We start from the raw sequence: 23,101 nt of genomic DNA, 5'->3' as shown, positions 1-23,101 counted from the left end.
ATCAGAATGTATCAGGACAGACTCCTGCAGAAGTAGGCTGGAGGTGGGTATGGGGAGCAGGGTAGAAGAATCAAGCAAAACAGGCAACACCTGTGTGCGTGAAGGGGGGCACAAGGGAACATCACTGGGGCACCAGAGGGGTGGGGATGGCCTGTGGGGACAGAGGGAGTACACACATGTTGGTGCATGCTTACCTGCTGTCTGAGTAGGGGTTTGGGCACTGAATCCTCCTGGTCCAAACAGGTCTAAACAGGAATTGCCCTTTTCTTTGTCTGCCCTTCGGTTCGGATACCCAGGCGAGAGACGCCCTTGATCTAAGAATTAAGAGCATGAAGGAAGAGGGAGGGCTAAGAAGGTGGGTGGTGCTTAGGCCAGGTGACCTAGATCCACTTGCACCTGCTCCCCATCTGCAAAAGAAAAAGAGGCTGTGGGGCTCCTTAAGTAGGGAAAAAGAGTGGCAACCAGGAAGGCACCAGGTGGGCGGGGCTTGCTAAGTGGGGAAAATGAACGGCAACCAGGAAGGCACCAGGTGGGCGGGGCGTAGGCCAGGTGACCATAGTCCACTTGCACCTGCTCCCCATCTGCGAACGAAAAGAGGCTGGAGGGCTCCTTAAGTAGGGAAAAAGAGCTGCAACCAGGAAGGCAGCAGGTGGGCGGGGCTTACTAAGTGGGGAAAAAGAGCACCAACCAGGAAGGCACCAAGTGGGCGGGGCTTAGGCCAGGTGACCAAGATCCACTAGCACTTCTCCCCATCTGCAAAGGAAAAGAGGCTGGAGGGCTCCTTAAGTAGGGAAAAAGAGCAGCAACCAGGATGGCACCAGGTGGGCAGGGTTTGCAAAGTGGGGAAAAGAGCGGCAACCAGGAAGGCACTAGGTGGGCTGGGCGTAGGCCAGGTGACCAAGATCCACCTATGGTATTCCCACCGACTACCTGCCCCTCCCTGCTGAAACATATCCTCTTGGCGCTTCTTTGAGCGAGCTCTGTCACAAAGTATCATCACCTTTGCACTGTATAGGGCTTGCTTGTGTTATAGCTCAGCATACTTTGGTGTGTTTAATGACTTGCCTCTGTAAATGAGCTCCTGTTGTAATAATAAAATCTCTTAACAATGCGTGTTTTCAGCTAGTAGATTTAAAAGCAATATTTGTGTCCTCTCAGCTGCCCCAGGCACTGCTATAGCAGACCCAGTGATCACACCATTTTCAAGCTGTTGCCATCTTGTGGGCAGACACCAAAATGCCAGTGGTAGCAGAAGTGACATCATGCTCCTGATGGCGTCCCAGGAAGAGGTACCAAATGACAAGGTTTGTCACGGGAAGTGATGTCACATGACCAGTGCCCCGGAATAGATCACAGGAAGAAACATCACTGGTGTAAAGAAACCATGAAAAAGTGTAAGATTGATTAATAAAAATATGAAGCAAACAAAAGGCTGTTTTACTAGTGAGCCATATACTGACTAGGATTCTGGATATGTATGCCATGGGAACAGTTCTGAAATTACATGTCACACCCCCTAGCAGAGCCCTCGTAGACTAAGGGCACTACCATTCTGGTCTCACAGGCCCAGTTACTGCCATCCAGGTATATTCTCACATGCCAAACATTGTTTTACATCCAGACATTGTCTTAATACAAAATGCGCGGTTTGGTAGACCCAGGTAAACATAATATATCAGGTATAGTCATCATATGCAAGGTACAGCCTTACATGTCCAGGTGCTGTCATCATATGGCACCTGCACATTCACTGACAAATCTACTGCATCTTACACCAATTGAAGTAGGATATTGCAGGTATAGTCACCATATGCAAGGTGCAGATTCACATGTCCATGTCTTTCTATTGCATACCACGTGCAGCCTCAAACACACATGTGGCCAGGTGCATCACTATCCCACTGGACCTGCCAAAACCCTGCCAAACTTATCCAAACTCACTCCTCTTCCCCAAGCAGCAGTACATCCAAGACACATGGCCTCTAAGTTAAACATTTTAGCTTGGCCGGATGCAAAAGGTGCTGGGGTATGGTTTGGGATGGCTGGATTTGGGTTCTATCTGATGTGATAATGGTGTCTATTAGGGGTACATTTTTCAGTTTGTTGTTCACATCTGAGTGATGCCCATTTTTAGAGTCAGGGAACATTGTGCATTTTGAGGGAATATATGTGTTCCAGGATCACACAATTTGCACCGGACGAGAAGCCAGGATGTATGCCCAGGTGTCCTGGTTTCAGGTTTCAGTTAAGCCTAGGGCAACCGTGTTATAATCCCAGCTTCCTCAAATAGTCACAATTGTGTGATCTTGGTCAAATTGCCTTATACAAGTTGAATGGTAGATTTGGGCCTCTGCTCCGGGGGCTGAGGCCACTATATTTTAATACCTAATATACACATAAGGTGAGAATTGTGTGGGATTGTGCATGTGAAAGGAGCTATTAAAGATGTATGAGTGATGTTCTGTAAAAAGAGTTAAAGCCTTGCTGTGGCGTCATTGCTCACATGGGCTGACCCATCTGCTAATTAAACCAACCAGTGAGCCTGTAAATCCTCTGTGGTTGACCGATAGTGAAAATTGTGTATTTGTGCAAAAACATTGATTCTCATTCAAAATAGTTTCCTCACAAAATCTGGGAGAACACATAATTTACAGAGAACTGGCACAAAAGCAATTCAAAAAGTCAAAACGTGCTCAGAGCATTGGCGAGAAACCCTAAAATCTAAATGGATTGTGCTTCTATGACTTTAAAATAAATAAAAAGAGTTGGAGCTTGAAGAAGGGACAGGGCCTGGAGAAGGCAAATGTTAAAGTGTGTTTGGGGGTGGGGGTGCATATACTTAGGTGGGCTTAGGGCAGCAGAAAGCATAAATACTCCACTGCCTCTAGTTCCAATTTCTAGATATCCCTCTACAACTATTTGACACAAAAGTATATTGCCAGATCAATCATTCATTTGTATATTTAGAAACCAAGAATAACTAACTACACACATGATTTTTTAAATCTTACACCCATTAAATCCCCATCAACCCTGGTGACATTTTATATTTTATATATATTTCTGATATTCTGTTGGGCTGGGTCTATAGTCTGAAACTGCCATTTCCTCTCTAAAGGAATGGTGGGCAAAAGCTGCATGAGGGATTGGAAGCAATGGAGAAAAAAAACAGGGAAGTGATAAAATGTAAAGCGGGTAAACACACCACTAGCCAGGGATACAAACAGGCTGATTATGAGTCTGGAGGTATAAGATAAAAGTGCTGTTAACAAAATTCCCGCCCCTTTCACCATACCACTATGCCGGCGGAATTAGTTCCGGTGGAATTACCGCTAGCAGAATTATCGCTAACAATTGGCAGAATTACCACTGATGCTAATTCCACCAGTGGAATAACTGCTGAGATACAAAATGGTATTTCTGCCGTATTCAAAGCTGAAATGCCGCCGAAATACTGCCAAAAATGGGCAGTAATTCTGCCAAAAACACAGTGCAGTTACCTCCACCTAAAAGGTAGAGCAAAATGCATAGAGGTGATGGAAACAAGTCACAGGTGCACCCAATCCACTTAGGAGGAGTACATAAGGCACATACGTTCCCCGAACACTCTTTCCAATACCAGGTTGCCAGTAGCTGTTGCAGATTTGGACATTGAACTGCTCCTGCTCCGCATTCAGCTGCAGAGGCTGGAGAGCAGCACAGGGTACAGGGTAAAGAGAGGAGGAGGAGGAGACACCATGTAAGGCGAGTAGTGCCCATACCCCAGGAGAGGCCCACACCCTGCACCTTGACTGACAACCAGCAACTCACCTTATACTGGCTGAACAGGGAGACCATAGCTGAGCTGCTCACCTTGATCAAGATGACCTTGAGAGCAGGATTGACATCAGTACAGCCTTTCCCTTGGTTCTAAAGCTCGTGTTAGTCCTGCATTTCTTTGCAACTGGCACCTTCCAGCACACCGCAGGCATGCTGCATGACATTTCCCAGCCCACATTTTCCAACATGCTTGTGCAGGTGCTGGAAGCACTCCTGCACCATGTCTCCTGGCATATCTCCCTGCGTACCACCCCAGCACAGGAGAATGCCATGAAGGCACGTTTTTATGCAGTAGCCCACATGCCCAACGTGATTGCTGCTCTGGACTGTAGCCATGTGGCCTTGGTGAACCCCAGGCATTTGAAGAGGTATAACACAAGAGAAAGCAATATCACAGACTCATTGTCCAGGTCACCTGCGATCCCGACCTCCTCATAACACTCTGTGCCCGATTCCCTGGTTCAACCCATGTGCCATGGTCCTGTGGAAAAGCGCACTATCTGGATACGTGAAGAGGCATAGAGGGCCACTGACATGGATATTGGGAGAGTACAGGTGCCATCACAAGAAAGAATCTTGTAGCACTAATGAAATGGTTTATATACAACAGACCCCCGCGCCCCCACATTTCTTTTGATGGGGTCCCTGCTCCACTACAATGGAGAGAAAGTACCACAATACAGTGCATGTGAGAATCTGCTACCCCTCCCCTTTACAGCGTTTATTTAGGAACATCGAAATTGATGCAAAACCAATTATTTAGAGCCTCACACCGAAGCCAAAAAACTCAAAGAAATATAGCATTATTATATGATTACAATACTAAAATTAACAAATTGTCATGTCTGTATATATCTCACAAAGCCTAGTGCAAAATAAGCCACTGTATCACACATCGCTCAAAGTGCAGAAGGTGCAACCAGAGTTAGTATCAGGTGCCAGATAAAGAGCAACACATATCTTCTCGTATAGCTCGAGTTCAAGTTCATAACAGAAGAGATACGGCGTGCCCCAACTTCAATTCACTGCGCCACAGTCAATGTAAAGTATTCTACTCCGTGTTCATGGTTTTAATAAATCAACAGATCTGTGCCAATTATGAAGTCAGGGACTGCCATCTATTGTATCTCATGATTTCTAAAGGAAAAAACGGGATATTGACCAAAAATTCCAGGTCAATACATATCGGTCGACACACTGTGTGTCTGCCCTTCCATCAAGATACAGGTATCCGACACCGTTCTTCTGCCATTTTATGTATGGGCCTTCATCAGGACAAAAGGTTGTTCACACGGGACTTTAATCCAATCACTACCCCATACACTTTTGTGGATTCCTTTTGATGATTTTGGGTGCCAGGGCGGAAAACATATTTGTCATTGGCATCAATCAAGCCCAGTACTACTGCTCACACCTGGTGCATTATATTAAGAGACCCTTCACAAAGTGTTCTCTACGTTCAGCAGGTCAGGTGGGTGTATACCATTGGATTTCTTGATGGCTCACATCTAGTGATATAGATCAAGCACATAAACTCCTGTGAACCGGCGGCATGTAGCAACTGATAACGCTAGCTGCCTCTTGTGAAATGCGATGTGAAGGCGGGGGTATTGTCACAACTGAAGAATGCATACCCTGTCAAGTCCCTGGTGCAGGGGGGCGGGACAACCCATGGGACTCAGACAGGAATGACAATTCTGTAGTAAGTCGCCAATGCATACTGCCCTGACAGTCTACCAACACACACACAGAGGAGTACAGGAACCACAATGCAGCATTAGACATCCCTATACATACAACATAGACTAACACTGCACTAATGGAATGCAAAAGTGGCAGACGGAAAGCCATGTACTCAGGCAGCCATTTATATGTAGCCATCATGGAATAGATGCAGACAACACAAACCTGCAAAGGTACAACTAATCACCCATCAGGACACATGCATGAGAGGAGCGCACAGGCCCACCACAGGCACCATGGCATCCTGCCATGACAATCACACACCCTGAAAGTGATGAGTGCTGTCTGTGAGCTGTGTGCAAGATGTCACATGACAAAGTCAATGCACCCCCATAGTGGATGACTTCACATTCAAGTACTGTGATGGATAATCATGTCAGGCAACAATACTTGTGAAATGCATGCACCGAGTGTCTATTAACATGCCGTCGTAAAGCCGACACATCCACAATGCTCAATGGCTGACACCTATAACATGTGTCCTTGAAGGTGACTCTGGATACCCCAAGCTACCATGGCTGATGACACCTGTGTGGAATCCACAGACGCCACAAGAGGCGCACGTCCGGACCAGGCTCTGCATCAACTGGATCTTTAGCCTGTTAAAGGTTTGTTTCCTTGCATACACCAGACTGCAGGGCCTTAATGTACTGGCCAGGGAAGGACAGACACATTTTTATCGCCTGCACCATGCTGGACAACAGGGGCCTGGTCATTCCATTCTCAGAAGAGGAGGACCCACTGCCTGCAGGTGCTGCGCTGCCACGCACTGAGCGTGAAGAGGGTAGGGATAGACGTCTTGTCCGGCAAAACTGATGGACATTTTTTTAGCACTTTTAAATACACATGCTATGCACCTCTGCAAATGTAGTCACAATACCAATTAAATACATGTACACAATGAGGAATGTCCCAGCATTGCTTCATGTGAAATACTGTTTTAATTAGGATAGTGAACACACCCGCACCACCCGCCTCCCGACACAACACTTTCCCCAACACACCCTTGCAACCAATCTCCCCCTCCACACAACACCATCCCCAACACCCTCTCCTCTCCCCCTCCCCACAACACCATCTCCAATACACCCTCCCCCCTCACCACAACATCATCCCCAACACACCATTCCCACCGACCTCCCCTGTGCCTATATACACAGTGCTATGTACAGTCACTTGCATGGCCTCTTGCCCTTACAAGTCTCCTCCAGCACCATGGGAGCCTGATGACGCAGTGGACTGGTCCGACTCAGGACCCCAGATCCATTGCAGTGTCAGTAACATTATGGCCTACATTGCCTCTGCAAAGGCAGGGATATTCTCTGTCATCTTCCTCATCCTCTGTCCCACAAAAGTCAGGGGAGCAGATGTGAAAGCCAACTGTCGTCAGTCCCAGTCCATGCCCCTCGCTATCCTCCGAGAGGCGCCCCGATGGTGTAGAGAGGCAGAGGAATACGTCATCCAAAGCATCGGCCCCACCCCCGCCTTCATATAGTAGAGAAGAAAGGAGTATGGCATTTAAGTTGTCTGCCCCTTCCCTATCTGCGCTAATCACTAAGACAACCCGACCAACCTTATCCTGCAACAATCGAAGAAGAGATGAACACGTACCTTCACTCCCCTCAAATTATCAGAACAAAAGATGCAGAGCAAGGTCGAGTACAAAGTAGATACCCTGGATTGTGGCCTAGAGAATCAGGGACGGTAAAGAAGTGGCTCCTTGTTGTCACTCCCCCTACCACTATTTTTTGCTCATGTGCTGATAACCTGCCAAATTGTCCAAGGTTGACGAGACCAATGCCAAACAATCAGTATTCCCCAAATTATGTTGTCCCAGCCTGTCAGTACCACAAGCTCTGTGGCTTTCCCGTGCTATACCTTAACAATGGCCTGCAGGTGTTGGACTTGTGTGTCCGCCAAGGTTTCTAACAGCACCTGCCACTGTTTGATGATGTCCAACCTCCTCCACATGGAATCCTGTGACACCTGGACTGAAGGCTGTGGGCTGTGAGGAGGGATGGTGCTGAAGCAGGGTGAACCATACAACCTGCCATCCACAATATCATCTGTGTCACGCTCAGACTCCAGACTAAGCAGACGATGTGCCCTTGACAGTGCTGCATTCCGCCGAAAGGCTAGATATTTATGCGATCGCAATTGCGAGGATATATTGATATCTATTAGCACAACTTGATCATTTCCTTCAATACCAAGGGATACGTGAAGAAATTGAGGAAAGCACAAGCCTCAAAAGAAGAGCAGTTGCTCGAAACACGTCTCAGGCTGATTTGGAATCCAATTAAATCAAATGCAACCTCACGTTTAAAAAATAATTTTTGACATATGCGCATGTATTTTTGGTCTCATATGCTTTTTAATGTGGTGTATTGAGCAATATACCCACACTTTACAATGACCTGCTGCGATTTGTATACATTTTAATGCACACCCGAAAATGGCCATATTAGAGTTAGGTACAAGTGCCTGGGTCTCTAGTCCTCTCTGCTCCAATTTTGATTATTCTTAAGCAGACGATGTGGCTGGTCGTCCCGCTCAGGTGACGAGAGGTTGTCATGGGCCAGTTGGGTGGGTGCAGCATCATCTCCATGTGTGCTCCTGCTAGCATCTGGCTCCCCTGTCACTACCACAATAGCCGGCTGCTGGGTGGCAGTTGCAGGTGCTGGAGGTGCAGTACTTGTATTGGCATTGCTGCCATCAGGTGCCATGCCGGTCCATGTCATGCATACTTGTATGTGGTCTTTCTAGTTACAAATGCTACATGGTGGTGGGACATCATGCACATGGGGTCTGATCGGTATGGTTGATTGCAGGCCAATGCATATGGCCAATGGCCAATGCAAGGTATGGGTAGTGTCTGCTGATGGAGTACAACCCATTGGCATGTGCTCTTTGCCTCATGCTGCCAATGTGGCCTGTACATGCGGTTGTGCTGGGGGTCCACTTGGAACTTGTCCTTTCTCAGCACACATGGATGCTGCACATAGTTGTGTAGAGGAGGTCCCAAATATAGCCTCCACTCCAGTCGCCCATTTTGAAGTACCAGGAACAGTCACACCGAAATATGATGATCAGATAAACCAGCAGAGAACCGCAGTGGGGCTCTGCCCAGTACCTATTAGAAGAATGACACCTATTGAAGTACCAATAACCAAACAACCATGGGCAGTAAGGTACCCATTAAGAAAACTCTACCAGCAAATGAAACGAAATGAAGATTGTTTAAGTACCATGCAAGAAGAACACAAAAAGTCCATAATAGAAGACAAATGGTGACGTCACGAGGGTCTGAACTAAGGCACCCATAGGAGGTATGAAGACCCAAGGATGACACAAAGAGACGAAACACCATGAATAAAGATATCATGAAACTCAAAGAGAACATTGTAGAAATACAAGGGAGCTTAAACTTAAAGCAGGATGAAGATATTCAACCAGCCAACGCCTGTACATCTGCTTGTAACCACAAGAAAGCTAAGAAAACAGTGCGGCTGCTATGCTAAAGTAGAAGAATAGAGCGGCAAGCGCCATTGTACACAATCTACCTCAAAATGAAGAATGTTATACAAGTGCGAATCCACTTTGCATGAGAAGCAGAACCAACCCAGGTTATTATAGGCCAAGCGCAAGAAGTTTTATATTTTAGTAATACGAGGGAAAAGGCTGAATCGGAACGCGACAGAGGCGGCTTGTGCCAGGGAAGCCAAGGCCATATCAATAGAAGCTATGAACAGTAGCTACTTCTAATTGAAGCTAATAACAGAATATCCTGCCACTGAAGGAACGAGAAAAGAAGGCGTAGGCAGGTGGCAGGGTGAAATGAAAATCAAATGCACAAATTGAAAGAAACAAGGTAAATCCATGGTGTGCTAGCACGTAACCAGCCGAGCGAGAAGAGGCACCGTTGCACACCTATGCTTGGCACCCACCCAGACAGAGATATCAGAACTTTCTCGAGACAAGAAGATGCAGTTTCGAGGCCAACCACAGTGAACTAATTGACACATAGCCCAAGTGATGATTGGTTGTAGAAAGGCAGGGTGAATTGGGGGACACCCTGCACCTGGCTGATAGTTCTGCAAGCTACTAAGCAAAGTGGAAATGTATGCATGGGGTTGATGCCAACCCAATCACAATGGACCAAGTAATCTAAGGTCCTATAGTTAGTAGAACCAATGAGACGTCTACAGTAGTCATTTTTGAAGGAAGGGCTTAGATGCCCACCTGACAGCATTCACCCAATCCCCTCACTCTGTTACCATATACAGATATAGCACCTATATTTCCAACCAATAGAATTGCATGTTATGACGCGTTTTTGGTATAAATGATTGGTTGTAGAAAGGCAGGGTGAATTGGGGGACACCCTGCACCTGGCTGATAGTTCTGCAAGCTACTAAGCAAAGTGGAAATGTATGCATGGGGTTGATGCCAACCCAATCACAATGGACCAAGTAATCTAGGGTCCTATAGTTAGTAGAACCAATGAGACGTCTACAGTAGTCATTTTTGAAGGAAGGGCTTAGATGCCCACCTGACAGCATTCACCCAATCCCCTCACTCTGTTACCATATACAGATATAGCACCTATATTTCCAACCAATAGAATTGCATGTTATGACGCGTTTTTGGTATAAAAGTTATGTTTTGTATGTAGTTCGAGGGAGTTGAAGCGAGACGGGCTGTCGCACCACTGTCGATTTCCATGTTTCCCCGTTTTTTGTACTTGTCATTAAACTGACTCCCCTTTGCCAAACCATTGAGTTGTCCTCATTGATTGGTGTTGGAGTAAGAAAACCTGCACCCCCATCCATCTCAAGGTGCAGCTATCTCTCTTAAAGTACTGCAGAGCAAACCCTGACTCTATGGGACGGCCAGGGGTCTCTCGGTACACTTGCATGTGCTTACATGCTCATTCATACTGCTGTTCATGGGTATGTGCGCAGTTGCTCACCTACCCCTGCATACTGGGCTGACCTTAGGGGGGGCACAACATTTGTGGTTGCTGTGCCACACCAACATGGGGCAGCCTTGCAGGCCCATGTAGTTGTAGCTGCAGTAGGGTTGCTGTGCCACACCAGCATGGGGCAGCCTTGCAGACCCATGTAGGTGTAGCTGCAGTACCGTATTGCAATGGAAAGCAACCAGCACCTGTGCTTGAGCAGGGAGTTAATCATTTCAACTGAGCGCCGCTGTTATAACAGCCTGGGTTAGCCTTCCAACTGCTTCCCCATGCTGGTATACCAGCAGTGCTCTGTTGAAATGATCGACTCCCTGGTCCAGCACAGGAGTTGGGCGCTTTCCATTGCAATAGGAAGCCTTCAACATGCCAGCAAGGAGGAGCCCTTGTAAGACTCTCTGAGCTGGCGTGTTAGGGGGGCGTTGATGTGGCTACCAGATCGCCCATGCTTCAACCCCGTTCTGCATGCATATGCATAGGGTGGCATTGACTTTGGATGTATTGCCATGTAGTGGCACCTTCCCCTGTGTTGTATTGTATCTCCCTGAAATGTGCATGGACTGAGCAATGTCATGGAGAGAATGTTCATTGAGTGACTGGAATGTTTATGTATGAGTGTGTGTTCCAGGCCTGGCATTTGAAATCATGTAGCATGGGTGGTGGGAGCCAGTGGGCTCCGCTTCAGCTCCTGTCTTGTTCCTTTCCTGAATTGAAGTAACATGAAGAACCTTAATAAAGGAACTTGTTTAAACCTTACCTGCTGCCTCAAGGACCTTACTTTACAACACTGGTGACGAGTTGGTCTTTGATCCAGACCCAGGCCAGAGGTGAAGCAGCAACCCAGGAGCGGATGTCAATGAACAAGGCATCTGTGAAGGAGAAGTTACATTGCTGCGGGGGTGACGTAAGTAGTGCAATAATAGGATGAGAGCCCACTGCCCCCAAAGGAGCTAGCCCTCCACCCACTGCTAAGAAACCTTTCTGAATGTGAAGTTGCAGGGCTGCTTGAAAAGGTCCTGTTCACAAGCTGCAGCTGTCAGAAAGACACCCAAGCCAAATAGAAGCAAGACTGATTATAAGGGTCCTGGCAGGAGAGGGCGGCTCGAAAAAAGGCGCTGCTCAGCAGTGCAGCAGCTGCCAGAAGGACAAGCAGGGTGACAGAAAAGTGGCAAGGAGAGAGATGCCAGTGTGTTGCCGCGATTCTGCAAGTACTAGAGTCTGTCACCAGTAGATGTGCTGCAAGCAAAAGCCCTGGAAGAAGTTAATCAAACTGACCAGAGCAGCGTAAACGAGTCTGCTTAATATGCCCAGAGGATTGGTTAAATGGGCCATGTCAGGAGGAGCAGCTTGACCTTTGCGGCCATTGGTGTACAGGAGCTCTGTTCGGCACCCTGCACAGAGAGCTACTGATGATGTCAGTAGGAGCACAAAGAGGAATGGCGATGGAGAGACAGTCACCCGATGTCCTGTAGACAGGGGGCCAAACATAACCCTCATGCCCCCCACATGACTCTCAACACGAAGGCAGAGAAACAACAGATGCATCTCACTCTTAGGCCCATCACTGCGATCCTCGATGTATCGCAGGTGTGAGAAATGTTACTTGCTCAGACGTCATTCAGACCATACCCAATCGATGATTTGGATGACATGGAAACGACATCGAGCAAGTCGACTGACTGCAATGCCAGAAATGAATGATTTCATCACTGACATCACAACGTAGCCACACTTACACATGAAGTACATACCCAACTATTCATGACACTACACAAACATGCACTAGTTTATTGCATATAGGCACAAAGCACATGCTTATGATCCATGTAGGAGGAAGACGGACACACATATATATCTCTATATTCACATCTTCCGCCAAGGCTGAAACCGCAAGATGCAAATATTTCATATATTTAACCTGCAAATGCTTGACTGCTACTAACATAGAGAAGCCATAAGGAATGATAGCAAAGCTATAGGTCCCTGAAATGGATGGTAAAGTAGAGAGAGGTTTTGGGTACATGGAAAGGCTGATATAATTGCCAGAGGTGAGCAGAAAAAAGTCACCTAGCCAAGGACAAGTGGAGACAGAAAGTTCCAGTTACTAAGGCAATGAGCCACCTGCAGAAAATCAGGCTAAAATCCTCATAATTACAAGCAGGACAGCTTAATTTTGTGGCCTCAACGCACATGACCCAGTCAAACAGGACAATGCCCATTCGATCGAGCTGGATGTAGAGGACTGTTCACATCAAATCAGAACATCACCAGAACCACCTAAGACTTGAACAATACCCACTCTGCTCTACAAACATTGGCCCATGTGCCGACATCGAATGCATCTCGCTCTACTGTAATATGCGCTGTATACTATGGCCAGTCTCATGTGCGTCGCTAGGAATGCCAAATATTCCCTCATAAATTTGATGTACACACACTGCCGTAACCGATGGATCCTGGTCCACAGCATGTTCCTCCCACACCGTGCATGAAGTCCAATCCATCACATAACTTTGCATCCATGTCAAGTGTTCTGTTCCCTAACAATGCTGATTTGAACACTTTGTAATGCTGGCCGTATTATCATTGTTACGGTCTTAATGTCTGCTGCAGCAATAGCATCTCATATTTGCTTATGCACTGATCGCACCCTACCCCTTCAGACACAAGTGGTCTAACCTTTTAGCAAAATCAAAAGCGGTATACTGTTGTTGTCTTCATGTAATCTCTACCTCAAACTGCCGGTTGACCGTTATAGCCTATCCTTACGACCAGACCCTTGCCTTTCTGCTTTCTGTTACCTTCTCCTTGCTCATTTGGATGCCTGATGGGGCCTTCTACTCTTAGATTGTGCCTTCCCGAGTACATACTCTTCTGGCAATTATGTTATGTCCCGTATGCATACCTGTCTTAACTCCCCGCAACGAGAGGTGAGCTTACCAAAGTATGTATTCAATGCACCCATTATGTCCCTCATATGTACTCCTGGTGTAGTTCCCCGCAATAAGAGGTGAGCTTTCCCAAGTGTGTATTCAATGCACCCATTATGGCCCTCATATGTACTCCTGATGTTGTTCTCCGCAATAAGAGGTTAGCTTTCCCAAGAATGTATTCAAGGCACCTATTATGTCCCTCATATGTTCTCCTGATGTAGTTCCCCCGCAACAAGAGGCAAGCTTTCCCAAGTATATATTTTTTGCACTATTCAGGTCCAATGTATGCCTGGTTTGTTACTATTGTAACTTGTTTGCTTAAACTCGGGTATGGGCTAATGTAACCTAGTCACCTATCTATTTATATTATGTATTGTAACTAGGACATCAACTTGTAACAGCTTATCGATTCCCCCAGGCTGTGTGCGCACTATATGAATGCAAATAAATAAATAAATAGAGAGAAAAAGTTACAAGTGTTGCCCACGAACTGCAAACTGAATGCACTCTCACAGGCTTAGATGATCAGAGATGGCAACATTAGGGAACACTTCGCACATCCATGTTCATTCCCATTGCCTTGAAAAGGTACACTCAGTCTGGTAACCGGCCAGAGCCCCAGGGATGGGAGGACATATTCTGCCCAATCCAGAGTCACCTTTCATGTGGTGATATCATTTGTTGCAAGGACCCATGGTCTCTCTGCACCTCAGCAACATCGTAGATTGATACTAGTAGAGGTGGTCCTAGGAGGAGCCACTAGATATGGCTATCCAATTGTAGAACTAACCTGTATATCTTCTATATATAGCTCTCTCAAACTGACCAATGTAAATGTGTGATAGGATTCTGGGATGGAACCTGAACTTGTGATATCACACCGGGATAAAACAGGGCGACACATGCTTAGAATTTGTGGGCTCTGTAGGATACTAGTTTTTCTGGTGTGATCCCCGTCATTTTGTTTGCTAATAAAAGACAGTAACTTTGCCCAATGGCTGAGTCTTCCGTTCTTGTGGCAGGAAGTCTTTGTCATGATGCCCGCTCCCGGGGAGCCGGTTCAAGCCCTGCGTCCCCGAAAGCGGACATCCAGTCCCCAAGGAAGGACCCAGCAACCCCATATAGGGGCCCTTTGGACAGTGTCCTGGCGCCTATGGCGCCAAGCTCATAAAAGCCATCAGTCCTGGCGACATAGGCGCCAGGCTCATTATGGAAGTGCTTGGGTGCACTTACCCGATGCAGACCATGCTGCAGGATCCCGGCCTCCTTGAGGCCTGAAAGGAACTACTTTACCTGTGGGACTAATTTACCATCCGGGTGTGGTCGGGGAAGGATACATACCTGATTGGAGGAAGGATACATACCTGGAACTTCTTCCAAGGCTATTTAAACCCCACCCGAACAGCCACAGGTGCTTCGCGTTGTTCTGCATCTAGCAGCTGGACGCTCACCATGTCTGCTCCTGCATCCTGACTTCTGCCACGCCTGCCAGCATCCTGGATCACCTGCAAAGGAAGAGAAGAAGAGAACAGAAGAAGGAAAAGTCCTTACCTGCTAAATCCGCATCCAGGAGACATCTCGCCGACAATCCTGAAAAGGAAGACTTATTTAAAAGCTCATCGCGTCGATCGCTGCAGCGCCGCATTCCACTCACCTTTACAGGGCGCCTCCATGTTCAGCAGCGATCATCTGGATTCGCAGTCACGCCCCAGCGCCTAGTGTGAAAAAGACCAGAACAAAAGGTGAGAGAGAGAAGGGAATAAGGAAAGCTAAATCTCCATGTTAAGACTTACCTGTTGATTCATTCCCTCTTCATTTCGGGTCCGCGCCGCATCCTGGCATTTCCGGACCCCGGCCCCTATGGGGAAAAAGAGACATCAGCGTTAATGAGGGAATGAAAAGACATTACCAAAAAACACTCATTAAAGACTTACCTGATTTCTACAAGGATTTCACCTCTCATCTCGGGTCGGTGCCTGTTCCCCGGCATTCCGTACCCCGGCCCCTATGTGGAAAAAGACACTAGCATTAGTTCATTAATGCATGGACACAAGGGGAATCTCTTATCAAAAAAACTTACCTGGAAGCCAAGTAAGTTTGGTTCTCACCAATCCGAAAACCCAGTGAATTAACTGGATACCAACGCGCCCCTGCATCAGAAGCAGGATGGCGAGCTCGTCCTTCCAGACCCTAAGGTGAGACGCTACGAGGAATCACAGAAGGGTTTCGAGGAGGGTGAGAGGGGAAAGTGGGAGGCTGATTGCATTACCCCGCAGACAGTTAATCCCCTATTTTCGCCTACAGAAGGATACTTCTGAGAGCCAGACAAGCCAGATTTGGGGGCCCGGTCCAGTCCGTCTTCCGAACCCTGCGCATCACCTTAGAAGAGGTCACAGCAGCGCGAACCAGGCCAGCGCCTCCGTGGGAGTCAGGTGAGCGTTACAGTCTTTGATGGGCCCAAGTGTTCTCTGCTGATAATTGGGATGACTGCTAGAGAGCCCCATTCACGTGTATACAATGCGACAGAGAATATCAGCCCTCAGCAGTTGGCTATGGCGAAGAATAGGATTGAGCTTCTTGGAACCATGGTTTTTAGAGCTCTTGACACAGCAATCACCCTTTCCTATGACGTCTTAGCTGCGTAAGGTGAACTAAACAGCGAGATTTCCGGATGAATTGACTACCAACAGCATTATTATTGTGTTTGCCGAACGTGAGATAAGTTGGGGCATACAGCACCTCCGCAAAGCACTGTAAATCGAGGAACTACAATAAGAAATGCCGATAAGTTATTAGTATTGTTTGTATGTATGTTTGTTATCTATCTTTTGGTGGGCTGCCTGTCACCAGTGCATGTTTAATGTATGCATGCTTTTTTCCTTGTTGGGGGTGCCTGTCTTTAGAGTGAAAGTTATAATGCATCTTAGAGAATATTCCAAAGGTGTGCAGATATTTTGATGTTTTAAAGTTGTTCTACATTAGTCATGTTAGGTTAATTCTTTGAGGATTTTCAGATGTAAACTGTGCTAAAAAACGGTATTGACCTTTAAACACCAGGTGCATTTTAGGAACATGTTCTAACAAGCAGTAATTTACTGATTTATAGCTGCTATGCAGCACAGACTTTTAGCATACATTTGTATTTTTACAGGACATACATGTTTTTATCTTAATGAGCTGATACATGGTTGAATAGATGCTGATGTGCTTAGTATTTACCATATTGAGGACTTTTCAGGTTTAAAGTCGTCCTAGAAGACAAGGACTTACAGTACAATTTAGTACTCGAATTTTGTTTTTATTGTTCTTCCTGAACTCATATCTAGGAATGTGCATATGTATTGCTTGATTGTGATGTGATTTAGAGTTGCTGGATTATAGCAGATGAAATATATGACAGAGTGCATTGCGGGTGTATGTTGTGATTTTATTGAAGGATAGTTCCCAAGCCCGCGCTAGCGTACCCTAACAAGTGATTGAAAACAAACGATACTAATTCAGTATTTATTAATCAAATTTGTTCCACAGGCACTTAAAAGTAGATTAGAACAGATAATTAGCTAATAACCATTAGACACTTAGTTCCGTGCTGACTCAAAAGAAAACCAAAAAAAGAGTACACCAAAAAAATTCCTGTCAAATTAGTTCCACAAATACTAATGAGTGGTTTTGGACACCATTAGACAGTTAGTGCCGTACAGACTTCAAAATATGGTACTCAATTCTCATATTGGTACAATAGACCAAAGCAAATGCGAAAAATGCCAACACGTGTTTCGACCTTCTATCGGGTCCTCCTCAGGGCATACACTAATCAATTATAGTTTGAGCACTAAAAGCAATACAACCAACAAGCAAAAGTAACATTCTAGAATCTTGTGTCACAACTGTAACATTCGATTGCTAGATACAGAAATAGTATGGTTCAACTAGAAACACATTATGCAAGCCCTTAGTTGGAACATGTTCCAGGTGTTCACTCTGATGAGATATCAAAGAAAAGAAAGGGGAAGGAGAAAGAGATGCAAATTATTCTATTGCTCCACAATAACATTTTAATTAGTCATCATTTGTGCAATATGTAATCAAGGCATGGTATACAACTGGTCTCTTGACATTTAAATGCCATTAGAGCATTGCATAAAATGGAAATTGATGCATGGTACAAAGAACCCATTAAGATAATAGAGTTGGAGGGTGCAAGGATGGGACTGCCCCAGGAGCCCGCTTGTCAAATACCAATGCATTGTAAAATGTTCTATTATAAATGATAACATAAATGCTTACCATGAATTCTAGTGACAGGCCATTGATAATGGGCGTGTCGTTATGCCAAAAGTTGTGCTTTGCTTATTATTTGCTTGATGTTGGTTCTTGTTCTCACAAAGTGACGGAATAGAATACATTCTAAGGGTAAATCCAGATATGACATCCAAACTCATCAAAACTGATATTAGACTGAATAAAATTGCCCATCAGTTACATTTAACCTGGAAGTTCATACTCCAACGTCAACACTCATAACTGGGTTACACACAGCTGCTTACCAATTTGTCTTGTAACCGGTCCTGAGCTAAACATGTAGCTCGAATGTAGCTTGCGCTGTACGTGTTTAACACTTATTATTCACTGCTATCCCATTTTCCAAACGCGGTGGTGCAAAATAGAGCTGAAATAGTTCATTAGGACATTTGCTGATACCAATGAACAAAAGAAACAGTCCCTGCTTAGTGCCAGTAAATCTGGAAACGCATGCCTCTGATTGGATCACGTGGTCTTAATATGTGCCACTCGCCTGAAATCACTTTAGAGAAACAGAAGACAGCGCTCGAAGGTGCATGTTCCAAATAGAAGATTACGATGTGAAATGAGCCAATGCTTCAACATTTTTAGGAGGAGGCCTAGCAAACAGAAGAAAAGCAAACCTGCGGCACCTGCCAAATGCACTGAAACCTGTTATACCTGTTTCTTTTGTTCATTAGTATCAGCAAATGTCCGAATGAACTATTTCAGCTCTATTCATCGAACATTTCCCATACGAGCGAGAAGGATCGTCCCTTGCGAAGCTAACTGGGCAACTTTATGGTGTAATGCATCTTGGCAGGCTTTTTCGGCTATTGAGGTGTTAAAAATGATGTCCAGATAACGTATCACATTTACTTTTCAACCCTCGTCAATCCTCGTTACTCGTCAATCCTCCATTTAAATGAATTACATCTTACCCCTTGATTTGTCCCAATCGCCATCATTTTTGATTTTGCACTATTTATGGTCAGGGCATTTTCCACCATATACTCTCGAAGTTTGACTAATAGGTGCTTCAAACCGATCTGGATCTCATCTACTAATACCAGATCATCGGCATATGCAATGATTGTGATCGCTGTTTTATTTAGTTTTGGAGGAAAGTGAGGTACCTGTTGAAATGCTTCTGGTAGATCTGCGATGTAAAGTTTAAATAACATCGCTGCTATAGGCATCCCTGTTTTACTTCTTTGTTGACATTGATTTTCTTTGTACAGGTGCCTTTGCTGTCTAGCCTGACACACAAGGTTGTATCTTGATGTAATGCTTTCATGGGACCCAGCAAATCTTCTGGGCAGTTCCAACCACGAAGTTTTGCCCACATCTTCTGACGATTGACACCATTAAAAGCCTGTTTCATGTCAACAAAGGCAATGAAGAGTGTTCCTTTTTCTCGGATGGTGTTGAGCTTTGATAGGCGAGAGGAGAAATAGATTCAAGTCGGTCCCCGTCCTTTTTGTAAATCCCGTTTGACGAGGATCATTGATTCAGTTAGACTCTTCCCACTGCGTTAACCGTGATTGCAAGGTTGATGCAAATAGTTTCCCTGTCACATCAAGCAACGCTTTGGGCCCATCATTCATGGGGTCGTTTCTCGCTCCCTTCTTAAAAATTGGGATTATTTTTTTTAAACACTTTATTTATTATTTCCATATAATATATAGTACAACCAAGCATTGATTCCGAAGAATAAATGGTTACAGTAAAAGAATATAAAGAAAAAATAAAAATAAAATACACGCAATACCATATAAAAATTGGGATTATTATACTCAAAGTCCACGACGATGGGCGCTTTCTGTGTTTCTGGATATTAAGAAAAACTGAAGCAATGAAACCTGCCTATGCCGTTGGATCGGATTTAAATGATTTGCCAGTTCATCTGGACCCACTGCTGATGAGTCTTTTAACCTTTTGATCATACCTTCGATGTTCTCGGCATCCATGTCTACAATCCATTCTGCGGGAAGCTGGTTGGAATGTTTGTTTCACTCTGTGTTACTTGCAAAAACAATGGCGTAATGGTCCAACCATTTTTGCTCTGAAACTCCACAGACTAGCAGGCTTTGCTGGTTCAGCGTAATTCCATTTATGATAGACGACGTTTCTCATGAATTTGAGTTTGCCATCGCTTTTATAATTTTTTCCCCATCAATCTGAAACTGATTATCCAGTTTCGGTATCAGTGTTTCCTTTCCCTGGTCATGCGCCTTACTTCACATTTGCTGTTATTTGAAGAGCGCTTCTTAATAGCTCGGATGTCTTTCATTAGCTGTTTCCGTTGCTCAACAACAGAACTACTGTATACATATCTTGGGGTCAATAATGGCAACTTCAATCCATTCTTCACTGTCTTGTAAGATTCCAGCAGAAAGTTGCATGAAGTGTCTTTTTGGTTTACATTGTTTGCATCTTTATACTTGTCGGTTAAATTTGTTATGTCTTGCTTCTGTAACCTCAATCTAGTGCCTCCTTGATTTATTTCAAGTGCCTCCTGCACACTTTTCAGTCCCAAAGCCGATGTTATTTCCCATGTTAATTTTAAGGGTTTATGATCGCTCTGAGATGGGGCTGTATGTCAAGCCTATAGATTTTGTCAAGATGATTCCTTGAGATCCACATATAATGAAGACTAGATGCTTGTAATCCATTTGACCAGGTTGTTGCACCTGGAAGGTCCCCTTCAGTTTGCCCATTTAGCATACACATGTGTTTGGATAACATCAGACTTTTCCATGCTGCATGAAAGCTATTGCTGTTTCTTGCCAACTTATTAATCGGACTACCACAGGAATCCAGATGTTTCATATTTAGGTCTCCACATATTAATACAATTGGACTATGATATTTAGTCTGTGCATTATCTATTAGTGTTGCAATTGTATCCAGCATCTACTTTGTATTTGATTTCAGTGGGTTCCAATACAAATCTATGAGAATTAACACTGGTCTAACAGTGGACAATTGCTCGGTGGTTTGAATGATCGACCATAGGGTCCCCACACCCCTACTTGTCGGTCTTGTGGCACCTTTAAAGACCATTAGTTGGACAGGCGCATTACAAACGTCCCAAAAAATAAATACAAATAAATAAAATTCAAACAGGAATTGACAGAACAGTAACCATTAGTTGAGTGGTTGATATTAATCAAGCAATCTTACCATTCAGAAGTGGTAGGGGTGCTAATGTTTGTACGTATTAGTCCAACTGAATGGGCCCACATAGCTCGTTGACCATTTGCTTGCAACTCATCACCCGCCATTGCCCTGGTTTGGTTCACATGTATGGTAGATCACATTTATTTACCATTCATGTTATGCGATACACAAGAAGTTGTTGTGATCGTTCACTTGATGGTAATTGTATCTATGGGGATCACCCACGAACAACTGAGCTAAAGACACTCAGTGCACCTGACATTTAATTTACAGACATGTGGCCCAATGTTCTAAACTTTGATGCATATTTCCAATCATGGGAGCATAGGTAACCATGTGTAATGTCATCCGCGGATATGGCGATGCAGAGGGAATAAGTATAACGAATACAAGCTTTTTTATGTGTATTAAGTGGAAGTGCGTTCCACCTAGAGTAAACATTTTCTTAAAGGGCCATGGAAAGTGGCAAAAAGGATGGCATCCAAGATGCGCACATTCAGATTGTAATCAAACAAAGGCCTATGTTCCTAATTGCCCCGATACCTGTGCCCTCTTTTCCGCCTACTCTCAGCCCACCATATTTGGACCCTCTATCCCAACCATCTTGTGAGGCACAGAAATCCGGGGTCATCTTCAACTCTTCTCTCTCCATCACTCCACACATCATGTACCCTACCAAGAAGTCCCACTTTCAGCTCCACCTATTCATAGGCATTCTTCCTTTTCAAATGGATTGTATCCACCCATGTATTCCTTTTCTTATGATATCTCCATATCCAGCTTTAGCTTTAGCTGCTTTGGAAAATATTTCCAGCAGGGGGTGCTGTGCATCGATGCCTGTTGACTCGATGTCCCTCAAGGGCCTCTGTCTCGATGTCTATGTCATCAATGGTATATTGTGCACGCAGCAACCTTTGGCTTCAGTTCCATTTTTACATTAGAGCTATTGGTTTGGAAGATCGTCACGCTTCGGTTCCTTCATGAAACCTATTGAATTTTGTGAATATATGGCATCCTATTCTGCATAAGCGACTCCAAGAATCAGGGTTTAAAAAAATGCCCGACTGTGGGGTGAAACTTCCCTTACGGACCCCCATCCAGAGTGTCTGCGGTGCTTAGGATCCACTTGTATGACATTGGAGTGCGGATCCTGCCTATCAATGACAGCGAAAGCCATTAAAGAGCGCAGAGGGAAGTTAGCTGCAGGACATTCACATAAATCCCCTTCGACGACTCTGTCGAAAAAGCGATCCTCCGCCGAGGTATGAGGCGACTCTCCTCCTTGGAAGAAAGTTAAAAGATCTCGATCCAGGAGTGGGTCCCACCATTCATTCTTGTCCTCACGGCGATCAAAGAAAAGTTGTCATAGATCCCCGTCTTAATCGTCAAGTTCTTCCCCTGAATGGTCACCTCTCTGACTAAATAGGTCTCACCGGGTGAATGGGAGAGATTGAGACTAAAATGGTTAAAGTATTTGAGAATGCAGCCTCAACCCCTCGAAGAAAAGCAAGAGCCATGCCCATGTCGACAAGCCTGACAGAGAAAAGGCAAAAGACAAAACTGGTGCACCCTCGGGCCCGGTTGTGCAGGAGAAAACTCCTCGGGAGCCATCAGAGGTTCCATTGAGTAGAGAAAACTCCATCAAAAGGGAAATCTTCAAAACCGAAACATCATTGTCTAAAAAAATCTTGGACAGCTCAGTTGATGAAGCCCTCAATGTTGGCCACATCGTCGACTTTGGCGCCATTGTCGACGTACAGGAAAAATTCCTCAAAAGAGTTTGAGAAAACTAAAGACTCTTTTACCCCACTGCCAAGGAAGTACTTTTTTAAGTAACTTTCTTCAATTTATGAGGAAAATAATCCATCATCTGATGAATCACGCCCTTTTGGATTACAATATGGGACACAAGGCGTTCCAGAGGCTCTAATATCAGAGGACTCAAGGATAAATAATCTACATGAGACTCTGCAAACTGCAAGTGGGATAGACACCTCGACTGAAAATTAAATATGGAAGGCCCGATCCATCAGACCATGCTGATGGGTAGTACAGGCAACTAATGTCTAGAGACATAGAATATCTGGGATGGAGTAGACCTGCACCACTTTTTGAGCAGGATGACCTTACAGATATTTTAGATAAGGGACCCCAGGAGGACCCT

At 45.1% G+C, this 23,101-nt stretch overlaps 1 protein-coding gene across 1 annotated transcript in view; it reads right to left on the bottom strand.

Annotated features, from left to right (window-relative positions):
- Positions 1–23,101, bottom strand: part of MYO3B (myosin IIIB) — a 3,387,754-nt gene that overhangs the window by 1,744,738 nt on the left and 1,619,915 nt on the right. The gene's annotated exons all lie outside the window — the stretch shown is intronic.

Source organism: Ambystoma mexicanum, chromosome 9 (assembly GCF_040938575.1).
Source record: "Ambystoma mexicanum isolate Mex_15411 chromosome 9, UKY_AmexF1_1, whole genome shotgun sequence".
Taxonomy (NCBI): domain Eukaryota; kingdom Metazoa; phylum Chordata; class Amphibia; order Caudata; family Ambystomatidae; genus Ambystoma; species Ambystoma mexicanum.
This window is presented reverse-complemented; position numbering and strand designations above follow the sequence as displayed.